This window comes from Maylandia zebra, linkage group LG17, assembly GCF_041146795.1.
Source record: "Maylandia zebra isolate NMK-2024a linkage group LG17, Mzebra_GT3a, whole genome shotgun sequence".
NCBI classification, from domain to species: Eukaryota; Metazoa; Chordata; class Actinopteri; order Cichliformes; family Cichlidae; genus Maylandia; species Maylandia zebra.
Genome location: NC_135183.1, coordinates 34,196,010 through 34,209,836, shown reverse-complemented (window position 1 = coordinate 34,209,836; position 13,827 = coordinate 34,196,010).

The window sequence follows — 13,827 nt, the reverse complement described above, 5'->3', positions numbered from 1 at the left end:
TTAGCAGAAATAAATGTGTAAAATTGCAGAAAACGTTCTGGTAGCTCATTACCTAAACTGTCCTATAATTCACCTAATTAGTCACCTAATTAGCCTTAAGAGGTGTCATGAAGAAATGACACACAGGTACGCATTAAGATAGTTGCCCAGAGAGAGGGCATATTATTTATAGGATCATCTCAGACACACAGCTCGACTGCAAGCACAGAACAGTACAGAACCCCACCCACAACTGTTTAAAATGTTCTGTTTACAAGAAGTTTACAATAAGAAAAAGGTTGTCTTTAAAGGCGTGTCCCTTAAAGAGGGAAGAGTTACAATGGCTTGTTTCAGGAAGATGATCAACTGAGGGGTTGCACCAAGGCTAGGTATTGGAGAAACAAGGTTTATTTGGTTTATTTCAAACTGTAAATCATGCAAAGCAACCATAGTCTATTGGTGAGTTATGGTACTGGAAATCAGCATAAAAGGTCCCCTTTAAAGTCAAGTAAAGTAGTTTCAGATAAGAGTCCAGAGAAAACACTACAACCTCTGTAAAAAAGGAAAAAAAAGAAAAAAGAAAACACTATCACACTGACCTTTGCCCAGAAGCTTCCTGCTTTTTTTTGGACTTCAAAAGAACCCAAAGCATAGCCATCACCCTGAGAGCTGTTTGTCACCAGGATGTGATGCGTGATGGCGACCCATGCGTCCCACTAAACAATAAAAAGCAGGACTTTCCTGCTGCTGGAATGTAACTTCTTAGAAATTCATCTCTCACTCATCGCCTCTTTCGGAAGGCTGGCAGGGTCAAAAGGGTGTTCGGGTCAGTGGAAATGAACATGGCAAACAGCAGTTACAGACAATAGGAGGACCTATAGGAATGAAAGCTTTATCTCCTACGTGTGGCTTCGTGAAGGCGGATGAAAGCGAGAGCTCCTGGTACAGGTCAAGTATCAGCTCAGCAATCGGGGTTCATATTGCACATGTGTTTCGTGCAGCCTTTGTTTTGACTATGTAAAAATCAAGGCAGAGAGGCTACCTAAAACTTACGTGATTCATTTGTTAATGTAGGAAAATGTAGCAGGAAAATAATTGTTAAACTTGGCTGTTTATTTATTTGGCACTTCTTGGAAATGCAGTACACAGAAATGCTTCTGTTTTCAACAGTAAAAAGAAGAGAGACAGAATGACACGCTTCCTTAATGGTTTACATGACTCACTGGCAAATACGAGCCTCGCTGGTGTCCTCTCCCCCCCCTTGTTCTTCTCTTTGTTCTAATTTTAAAAGCCTGACATTGACAATAAATAACCTCCCCTTGGAGTTTCAAATGAGTCAACAAAGCTTTTTCACCGCACACCGAAGTGTCAGCAGGTTCAGACGTCTGTAACTCGATATGAGCTCCGAGAGAGCCCAACTTTGCCCTTTGACCCCTGGACCGGTTCTGCATCCTCTCATCTCTCGTGAGACATGATGCAAAGCTACAGAGCTTAAACACTGCCAGGCCCCCCAGACATATGAGCGCTGTGACTTCTGTCCTCAGCAGACACGCTATGAGGACAACAGACACAAGTCACAAATGATGTCCCTGATTGATGTTGCTGTTTCTTGACTCCCCCCCCCCCCCCCCCCCCCCCCCCATACATTTCTTCCTGTCATGCTAAAAAGAACAAGTTTGTGATTAAGCATTGACCGCAGACACCTCCTACTGCTTTCATTCCCTTTCACCATAATCCCCCTAAATCTCCACCCTCAGCCCTACATTTTTCTCTCTTTATCTTATCACTGTTGCATGTGTTGTCATGCTGCAAGACAACAGTAAGACTGTGCGACTTTTATCAGCACACAGTCCTTGTACTGGTTTATCTTGACATTTCTGTAAAGCTGGGATGTTGCAGCCACAGAACGTGACGTGACTTGAGTGATGCAGTTTCACTCGAGTCCTATAATGCAATTCAGTTGCATAATACTATTAAACCTATATGTACCTTGTAACATGGACTTCTTTTATATCTCGTTCCTAGTCAAATTAGACCCTATCGCCAGGGGATATACATAAAGTCACGTGATGATTACTTTTCCAAACTTCTAAAAATTTCCTTTCTGAGTCATGTTGGGCGTGTTGTTCAGTACCTCTTTTGACAAGTGAATTATTTGTACTTTGCATGATTAACTGTTTAAAATTATCCTTATGAATATTAGATTAGGCCTTAGCGCAGCCCCCTCAAGCTCCTGTCATATTACGCTAACTGTCTTCTTACCAACTGCCAGAAAGTGGGTGTGGCTTCACAACTGTGCGCCTGAGGTGACCATTTTAGGAATATCCTCTTTCTTTGACATCATACAGATACGGCAGTAGAAGTAATTGTCTGAAACAACACATTTAGAGCAGGCAAAACTCTGAGCTTTTGGGTCAAATGAAGCTTGTAAATAATAATAATAATAATAAATCTCATTATTCATTATTGTAACAACAATTATATGATTTAAAAAAAAACACAGAATTTGTGATGCTTGTGACCATGAAAGTAGTGCTAGGGAGCACTTTTGCCTCCATGTGAGTGAGACAACATAAAATACTGGAATAAATGTTAAATAATTCAAAAATAAAAGACAGCTGTGGTAGGACAGCTCCAGAAAGAGCCTGTCTGGCAAAACATTTTGGCTTTAGTCGCAGCTTAGTAAGAATGTGAATAAAAGCCTACAGTCAAAAGGTTAGACCTGCCCGCAGGCCAGTGACAAAATAAGTACACCCTCTGATTCCGTAGCTTGTAGAACTAGCTGCAATAACCTGAAGTCAGTATATTCTGTATAACTTTATCACATCATTGTGGAGGAAATTTGGCCCACTTTTCTTCAAAACATTGCTTCAGTTTGTTTAGGTTTGCAGGCATTCATTGCACATCTTTCCTAAGGTCGCACCATGAATCTTTGCTTTTAAATCCACTCTGTTGTAGATTTGCTGCTGTGCTTGGGATTATTATCCTGTGCCAAACTTTAGCTGTCAGACAGACAGCTTCACATTTGACTCTAGAATACTTTGGTATACAGATGAATTCATGAATTCAATAACTGTAAGATACCCACATCCTGTGGCTGCCAAACAAGCCCAAATCATCACCCCACCACCACCATGCTTGACAGTTGGTATCAGATGTTTGTGCTGATATGCTCTGTCTGGTATATTTACCAAATGTGCATCTCCACTTTGGTCTCATTTGCCCAAAGGACACTGGTCCGGAAGTTTTGCGTTTGCTGTCATGTTCTTTTTAGAGAGCAGAGGCATCCTTCTGGCAACTCTTCCAAGCAAGTCATAGTGTTCAGTTGTTTTTTTTCCAGCTGTACTATCATGAACTTTAACATTTAACTTGCAAACTGAGATATAGCTTCAGGGTTTTTGGCAAATACACACTTGGAGACAGCAAAAATGTCTCCAATAAGACCTTAGAGACATTTTTGCTTGGACATCAACTTTGGAGACTATGCTCCAGACCTGTAAACTGTGAAAAAACGTCTGCTTTCATAGAGTTGCTCACACTTGCTGATGATAAGCTCATGAAGAGCATTGGATTAGCAGCAACATAGCTGCTACTTACCTTCTTAATACTCATGAAAGCAGCATTAGTGAACTATTTATAACAGGACTGCATAGAGTTCTGTGGAAACTTTATTTTTCAAATGATTGTATAATGCATATACATGCAAATACATGAATACACAAACATTTTCTGCACACATGCACACACAGAGTTGCACTCCAAGAAGGAAAGAGACACGGAGCTGTGACAGATTTATGCCTCTTAAAACCACGTCAGTCAAAAGAGTAATAACCAGCCAGTCTTGGCACTGAATTTTGCTTTTCTTAACCTGCTGTAGAGCGCTGATTAATTTAGTTGGCAGAGCAAATATTTAACACAAAACATCTGTTTGCCCAGGATAACTCCATGTAAAAAATGTTAACATTTGCTGACATGTTAACACTTGTTTGTATTCTCATGAGTGGGTTTGTGTTTGAACAACAGAGGGGGTGGTGTGTGATAGAGCTAGAGATAGTCTGTTGATAACTGCTGTCTGGTGTAGAAAACCGCACAAGGCTGTGAAACCACTGCTGAGGTCTGAATAATGAGGAACTCTAACTGTCAGGCTCAGACCCCCAGCACAGAAACACACACACACACACATTTAACACCTTAAAACCTTTACCAGTATAGAATATGAAGCCTTGCATCGGTTTTAGGTGGAATCCCCTGCAGCAACATGTAAATGTATTAAATTAGCGTGATGTGAAAGCGCTCCACAGCTGCTTTATAAAGTTTAATGACTGACTTAGAGAAATGATCTGAAATGTTGGACAAGTGTGCAGCATGATTGCATCATCCAACTCATCCACCCCTTTCTACATCAACCACAGACACCTGATTAATGCTATAGACACACACACATACACAATTCTTACACACATACACACTGCCTGCATGCATGCCAGCACACTGAAGCACATGACTCACATGCTCCAGCCTATTATTAAAACTGAATACGTGATGGACATGTGGTGAAAGAGAAGGCAAAAGAGCGCCAGGGAAGAGGAGAAGAAGAAGGAGGATGTGGAGGTCATTGGGTTCCTCGGCTGCACTTACTGGTCACACCGCAGAATCACGTCTAGCTTCTCCTCTCTTCTCCTCCTCTCTCCATCTCTTCCCAACAGGCATGTAGCCTTACCACACACTAACGGTCTGAGTCAGAGACGGGCTGCTTATGAAATCCAGGTTTGCCACAGTGCGGCCCCTAACTCGGTTAGATAAAAGACACCATAAGTCAGCTCTGAATTTTTGATGCTCACAAAACCAGCTCACCAGTGGTGCAAAAGGTAATGTGCAAGATCTGATGCATCTGTGCTTGTGTGCATGCCTCCATGTTTGCGGCCTTCTTGTTGATACATGGACCATTTCATTTTGATGGTTGAGCATGGTGACAACAAGTCAGTTGAACATGAAAGTGCTCAGCAGATGTTCAAAAGTTGTAAAGACTGACGTATATCACAAACAGAAATGTGGCAGCACATACTGTATCACCCGACTCACATTTTGAGCCAGGATTTGAGGGCTTTGAGGGGAAAAAAGGCAGCCTTGTGTTTTAAATATTTTGCACAGAGACGTGCAAGTAGCAGGGAGATATCAAAGAACATAATCCAAAGCTTGGAGGGAACTTGGTGCTGCTTTTTACAAATAAAATAAACCAACCACACAATTAGAGTGAAGCTTTCGGGGGTTTACTTTCAGTTAAATAAACACAGAAGAGCAACAGAGCAGTGCAGCGGGAATAATGACACACAATTAGTTTCTTCAGAGTTTACATGTTGGTGCAGTAAAAAGTTTCCCATCGCTTTTGAACATTTTCACATTTTCCACTAGAGAATAAAACTCAAATCCTGAAACTGACAGTTGTCATTGTTTGCAAATGGAACAGAGCACAAAAAATAAAAAATAAGAAAAGAAAATCTCAGTCATATTTAAAAATAATACCATAAAAGCTGTAGCGCCCACACACACAGTTTCGTCACTTATGAAGTCCACAGGGCCACATGTTGGATCACGTTTGTTCAAGTTTAACCAACATGTTTTGTATAGGTAACAGCTTCTACTGAGAAATGACAAACAAACACACCGCACTGCATTATACACATGATGTTCCAGTGTTACTAAACTGTACTTTCATGCTCTAGAGCAAAGGTTCTTGCACTTTGTGTGGCCAGAGATGGCTCACATCTGTCTTCGCATGTCAGCATGCCGCCTATTTTGGCTTAGCCCAGGATACCGTTGCAAAACCAGAGTTCCTGTTATCTCAAACACGTTTTAAGTCAGCAGACTTAGCCTTTGCAGGGAGGGCATTTTCTGGTAGCCAGCAGAAGTCCCTGTTCTATTCAGCCCTCTATTTCTTTTTTTGACAAAGATAAAGATACAGATTAAAAGAAAAGACATAAAAAAAAACCTAAACCCTACTCAAGTAATAGCCACGGTTGTAATATTTCAAATTCAAATTCAAATCAAATTCAAATTTTATTTGTCACACACACACAACCATACACAGTATGAAATGGGGGTGAAATGCTTGTAGCTGTACAATGCCCGACCATTAAATGACAGAAGAAAAGTTTTACAATATTTACAATTTACTACAAAAATTTACAAATTAACTTAGGAATTTACAGTAAAGAATGTGCAAATAGCAGAAGAGATTATAAAGATAAGGATTATAAATTATAGGAATTATAGGATTATAGGAAATGTGTGGTGGTGCGTGTGGTGACGTGTGTGAGAGTCCAGTCTTATAGTGACGTGTTTGGGAGAGTCCAGTCCTACACCTTGTCTTTATATCTTATATCTTTAGCTCAGCGATAACACGGGGCTGGGGGTGGGACATTTTGTTTGTGTGAATGATTTCCATGTGTCATTAAGCAGTCTTATATATTAGAGTAAAATTCTAAGATTTAAAGCAAATCATTTTCTGGACCTCTTGCCCCTTGGGGGTCCCCCGAGTCCGCTTTGAGAACCCCATCTCTAAGGGATAAGAGCAATATTTGAAGTAGCTGTGAAATTAGACAAAATTTTCTGCATGAATTTACTGTCCTAAAGGGAAGCAACTCTGCAGTCACTTCCAGATTACTGACTGAAATGATTCCACAGAACTCAAGACAGGAAAAGTTACTGATATGAGGTCGCCTCGGGCTAATGAACAGAAATACAGCTCAGGGTGCTGCAATCAAGCAAGAACTGCAGTATAGTAACAGTAGCAACTCTAAGTGTATAACTGCTAGCATCTCTTAATGAAGGGTCATCAGTCAAAAGCAAAGAAAGAAAAATTATTATTTGACATCATGGAGTACACGGACAGCCGGCCGCAACAAAACAGTCAGAGATTAAAATAAGCAATCGGGGGTATGATAAACCTGCTAAACATGTCGTGTATGTAGGCTGCTGGCAACTGCTGCTTATAGGCATGCAGCACTGTTTATAAAAGGGATTAAGACCCTTAACATTCTGTATTTGCAACATCCCCTTCCCTTGATGTTCATGTAATGTAGCCATAAGGGCAAATACATGGATAGAAATATGGAAAATCATGTCATGAAAACCATGATCAAAGCAATATGAAGAAGCACTGTGTTAGCATAGGCTATGAAGTTGCACTCAGCTGCTGTCCTCACAGATCAGCTGGCCTTTGTATATGGAACACCATCTGCAAGCTGCTTCGCAACCCACCACACATAGATACACAACTACTTTTTAATTGAATTAATTAATAACTTGGCCTTCATCTGCTGGCACCAATGCCGTCTCTCTTCTGCCCTGTTTTTGCAATTTTTTTTTCCACCTGTTTTTTTCACTGCATGCACACAGAAGTGCAGAAAGGTCCCAAACAGAGCCATCCCACCAAATATAAATTACTGCACATCAAAATAACACTTTCACTCTGGCTAGCAGCGGTCCTGACTGAATTGTTATACAATTTTGAGGTCTCAGAGTTCATGTCCCGGGAATATATTCCATAATAAAATTAGCAAAGCCTCTCTTTTCACAACAAACCACTTCCTCGTTGGAAAAAAAAATTTACGTTTCCAACATCATTTTGTCGTTGAGATGCAGCCACAATTGGCAGAAACAGCCCGATGTGCTTCTTCTAGCCTGACAGTTTTACCGACTGAAGGATACTTTGGATAACAAGGACTGACTACCACCACCAACCCACATTTAAACTACATCCAGCCCAATTGAATACACGCACATACATGCTTTTTTTTTTCCATATAAGAAAGTAAGAAAACAAGGATCCTCTATTGCTGTCTTGTGGCCAGTAACTTTCCTTCAGGGCACCCATGGGAGCCATACATTTTCACTTATGGCACGCTGACTCTGGATTTTATGAGATGAATTGTTTTGGGATACTGTGAGAAGAGAAAGAGTAAAACTTTAACCATCTGTGGCAAGACAGAGCACGGAGTAAGAGAGAGAAAGATGTTTTCACCCACAAAAAAAAAAAGTCCTGGGCCTTTTCTTCTTAATATAAATAAAGATGTAAAACTGCTATTTAAAAAAAGAAAGAAAGCTCTACACTTTGATGCGAGTTTCCTGCTTTTGCAGCACATTTCCATAAAGGGGATTGGTGGCCTCTTTAAATGCAGCGTCTGCTCGCAGAGACATAACAATCTTAATCTTCACAGTTTGATGCAGTCTTTGCACAATGATCCCAGCTGAGATAAAGGAAAAATAAAAAATAGGCCAGGATCTTCCTTGAAGTGTGTCAACAAGTAGAATTTTACTGTGTCAGTCCTGGGATGCATGGTTAAAAATAAAACAAACTGGCAGAGCTCCTCTTTGCAGTGTGTTTGTTCGCATTTCTGAGAATTTTTAGAGGAGATGCTGCATCGCCTTGTTTTCCAGCAGTGAGCTGAGGCCTTCTAAGTTGACCTCAGTGATTGTACATCAAGCAGACAATGGATGCACCGCCCCCTGCTGGAAGATGGAGCATGAGAGGATCTGTGTGTGTGTGCTATTTAAAGAAAAGAAGAACATTTATCCTGGAAGATTATTTCATCTCTGGAGTAACTGCAAAACAAACAATGAAATCACACGGGCATAAACAAGGAGAGATGGTAAATGGTAAATGGCCTGTATTTGTATAGCGCTTTACTTAGTCCCTGATCCTGATCCTCTAGAATTTCTGAATTGCTGTATTTGAAGGTCAAAAAAGACTTAAAATCTGTGCTCTATGAGAGTCAAACATCTCTCCTCTGGTCGGCTGGCAGAGGCTTTCAAAATTATAAGTTATCTTTAAAATGCATGGTGTCTTTGCTCAGACTGTGTGATGAAGATTAAGACCTGGTGAACGGTGATCTCCTCTGGTGTTCTCCCTGAGGTGGAATAAAAGCATCACTTGTTGTGCAGTGTGTTGAGCTTTGCATGAAATTCATTTCACTTCATCAACTTCCCTGAGAAGTTTAAACATCATATCAGCTTCTTTGGCTGAAATTAGCTTTGGCTCTAGAGTAGACTTGGGTCATTTGACCACCTTAGCAATTTAAAAAAGAATAAGGTATACGTGGGATTTGTATGGTGGCCTTGAGAGGCCAAACAGTGATTTTTTAAATTATTTGATTGTGTTTTTTATGCTTTTGCAGCATTTTTACATTTGCTGTTATTTTCTAAAGTTGCAGTGAATTTGACCTCTCAGGGCCACCATAGATTTGTATCTCTTTACTCCTGTAAGTGCAAACTAGAGACACACATTTGAAGGGCTTGAAATACAAACAAAGTGTATAGTTCCATTTAAAAACACAAACTGAAATGCATCGTGAAAGCTACAAATACAGTGCAGTCACTGGTAATGTTCATTAACCCTGTCCACACCTTGCAAACGATGCTGTGATCATTTGTTCTATGGAGCTGTCCATTTTCAAAGCTCAGGTTGCATTAACTGAGTCATTTGCCTCCATTAAAACCACAGCATCATCTCTGATGGTACCATTCCCCAGTTCGCGCTTGCCTTCCTACTTCCTAAAACATGACTGTATTATTTGTGTGCAGCGCATTTTTTATTACCCGATCTTCCTGACAAAGGAGTTTTACTTATCTTAAATGTATGCCGTTAAAAAAAAAAAGGTTGAATGAAATAAAGCTCTGCTCCTTCTTTACCTCTGAACCCCCCTCCACCCTATACAACCTGTAAACCTCTGATTTATTGTTATTACAGCTGAGCTGAATGAAAGAGTGGCACAGACAGGAAGGGTAGCAAAGAGGGAGGGACCTGACGCAGCCGGAGGCTACAGTCTGCAGACAGTACGTGGACTTTTAAATGGAGTGGGCTGATATGGCATTTAAACATGTCTGTCGCAGCAAACTCCATTTCTTCGTGTGGGCAGGTTGTCGTCTGGAAGGAAATCAAACTCATTTATGAAAGGCAAACATGGTATGTACTGTGACAAGGATCACTGCATTGGTTTGCTTATGAAGAAATATATGTGCTAAAGAAGATGGGCTTAAGAAAAAGATAAATCATTTTCTATATTATTCACCAAACGTCTGACACATTCCCACCCATGTTTTAACAAAAGTCCTTTTTTCTTTTTACCTTTTCTTTTAACAACTACTGCAAAACTGCCTTCTCAAATTATATTTCTGTCTAAAATACCAGAGAGCCAAAATTATTACTAATGGACTTTGTCAGAAAGTCACAAGCAGTGAAGGCGAGAACAGGGCACCCTCCACTAATCGCATATTCTTGAGCGCTGTATACAACATAATCATGTTCTTCAGTTGTTATTTGTACAGTAGACTCAGATGAGTATCATAAATCAGATGGCATGGAGCGCTCGGTCTCAAAGTCACATGATTGCCGTTCAAAAGCAGAGAGAGCAGTAATTGTCCAGATGTTTCATAGTTCTGACCCTCTTTTAACATGATACAGCTGTATACAGCTTTGCTGATTGACTGACTAATTCACCCAACAAAAACCTCCTGGCAATATGTTTGCAATCAAAATGTATAATCTTTTCAATATGGCGAGGAACGTTTCTCGGATAAGTGATGTTTTAAGCGATTTCCCATAAGTTTGCGTTTGGCTTAAAGACGAAAAAGATCAGCCGTTAAGTGTTTACTTGATGGTTTATGGCCAGTTTCCTGCAAATGACATTCCACTCAGCCTCAGTGGTAACTTTATGTTAATGTTAATTAGCAAATGCTAAGCCATGACTGCATCAATTAGATTGTCACCACAGATTTTTTAAATAAATGTGATATGATGTATTTTCTGAACAGCCTGTGTTTGAAGCAGGGCGTACATCAATATATAGATAAATGTTATATTTCAACTCTGAGAAAATGAGCATGCAATGCATATGCATGTGTTTTTTTACTGCAGCACCATGTGTAACACTTTTACTTTATCCTGTCACCCTGCAGTTTCCTGCTTCCCAATGCCCACAGTTTCACACGCTAAGTTCCCACCATCCAGTCGTGTCTTTCCCACTACCTCTTTTCCTTCCCGCCATCCAAATGCCCTGTATCCACTTACTGCCCCCTTACACACCTAAATCCCTCTACTCCCCTCTCACCCCTTCAACCCCTTCTTCCATCACTTCTTTTTTCTAATTCTCTGCAGCTCTCCGTGAAAGAGCACACTTCTTTTTTAACCTGTTTTCCCATCTTTGTTCCTCTCCTCCTCTCGCTCTTCTATCCCACTTCTCCTCTCCCTGACACTGTATCTCCCTTCTGCCCTCCTGTTCAACCATGAAATCCGTGTCCAGCTGAGTTCTTCTGGGAGCCAGTGTTACCAGATGGCATCAGGCAGAACCCAAACATCTGTGTTACCCAACTCGGCCCGAACCAGACTCCGAAGGATACGCAGCTGTATAAACAGCGGGTGTGTAAAAATGCAAGCTATGCGGCCAAGCAAAGGGGTCCTCACCAGGTCGCTATGAAAAGAAATATTATTAATAATGATAATAATGACAGAGGAAATACCTAAGTTCGAGACGTGACTTTGTGTTTGTGTGACAGTGGGGCATGGGAAAGATACAACACAAAACCCCGGGGCCAAGATTAGATAGTTTGCGAGGTTTAGTAGATTAAAAACATATTGGACTGTAATTACAGACATCGCCACAAACAATACTTAAAATACATGATATATTCTCATGTCTGCAACTCTGTATGTAAGGTTAGTTTAGGTTAGAAAAGCACTAAAACCACAAATTTTCATAGTTAATGTTAAAGTATTGTTTTTCCTAAGCACAGAGGTTTCTTGCATGACATCGTGTGCACATTGCTGAACAGCTGTCTCCCAAATTAGACGTGATGCAAACACTAGCCGCGGGAAAAAGGTGTATATTCCCAGTATGGTCGGACAGCGGTTTCTGGTTAGCTGCTGGAAGTTGTTAGATTAAATTAGCAACTTCCGCCAAAACCCTCCGTCTGATTTCCGGTAGATTGCCATGGTCACATTTAGTTTGCACAGAAGACCCCAACTTGCCTGCAAACACAGACCTTCAAACTAAAATTAAAAATCAAACGCAATTGCAAGAAGGTTTTCACAAACCTTTAGGAAACAAATATTTTTTACTAGTGGATCAACAACCAATTGATTTCACAGTGACTGACACAACCTACAGCAACCATTCATGGAAATATACATTTCTACCATGACAAGATGGTTAGTCTGAAAGGGTGGACAAGTTAACATCACATGGTGGGTGGTCATATCACGGCAAAATTAGACAGTGCCTTGGTAGCTGATCGCAATTGTTTCCAGTCATCATACTTAGCTAATTTGCTATTCAATCTGGCAAGAGTATGCATATTTCTGTGTATTAGCTTAATTTAGGAAAGAAGTGGGGTTAAAGCTACCAGTTATCACTTTTGTATTCCATCCATCCATCCATCTTCATCCGCTTTGTCCGGGGCCGGGTCGCGGGGGCAGCAGCCTAAGCAAAGAGGCCCAGACCTCCCTCTCCCCAGCCACCTCCTCCAGCTTATCCGGGGGAATACCAAGGCGTTCCCAGGCCAGCCGAGAGATATAATCTCTCCAGCGTGTCCTGGGTCTGCCCCGGGGCCTCCTCCCGGTGGGACATGCCTGGAACACCTCACCCAGGAGGCGCCCAGGGGGCATCCTTGTCAGATGCCCGAACCACCTCAGCTGGCTCCTTTCGATGTGGAGCAGCAGCTGCTCTACTCTGAGCCCCTCCCGGATGGCCGAACTTCTCACCCTATCTCTAAGGGAGAGGCCAGCCACCCTTCGGAGGAAGCTCATTTCTGCCGCTTGTATCCGCGATCTCGTTCTTTCGGTCACTACCCACAGCTCGTTGCCATAGGTGAGGGTAGGGACGTAGATCGACCGGTAAATTGAGAGCTTCGCTTTTACACTCAGCTCCCTCTTCACCACGACGGACCGGTGCAGCGTCCGCATTACTGCAGCTGCAGCCCCAATCCGTCTGTCGATCTCTGTCTCCCTTCTCCCATCACTCGCGAACAAGACCCCGAGATACTTGAACTCCTCCACTTGGGGCAGGAACTCATCCCCGACCCGGAGTGGGCACTCCACCCTTTTCCGGCTGAGAACCATGGCCTCAGATTTGGAGGTGCTGATCCTCATTCCCGCTGCTTCACACTCGGCTGCGAACCGTTCCAGTGCGAGCTGGAGGCCCTCACCCGATGAAGCCAACAGAACCACATCATCTGCAAAAATCAGAGATGAGATTCTGAGGCCACCAGTATTTTTTTTAATTATTACATAAAAAGATAGACTATCTTGTAGACAGAGCCTAGCTTTTTTAAAGTGCATTCTGATTTTATGCTAAGTTAAGCTAGCTGTCTGTTTGCTGAAGCTATCCATTAAGTAAAAAATATGATAACTAGACTTCATATTTTGACATTTTTGATAGTTTTTTACATTTTTTATCAGTACCATAGAAGTAGTGATAACAAAAAAAATATATGTATTATTATTTAGAGATATGAATCCTGTTTTTCATTTTTTAAAGATGGTTCTGTCAGAGATAAAACCTATCTATTTTAAGTCTGTTATCAACATTCCTACAATGTATTATGGACAATGTGACAAAGTCAAATTTTGTGTGAAATGTCTTTTGCTAAAAAAAAAAAAAAAGCATAAATGCATGAAAAACCAGAACAATGTCTGGCATAAAAGCTACAAAAAACAGTGTTATACACACACACACACACACACACACACACACACACACACACACACACACACACACACACACACACACACACAAAGTAACAAAAAAATTCCCTTCTGGTGAAAGTTGAAGCATTCACAAGGACCAGGATATA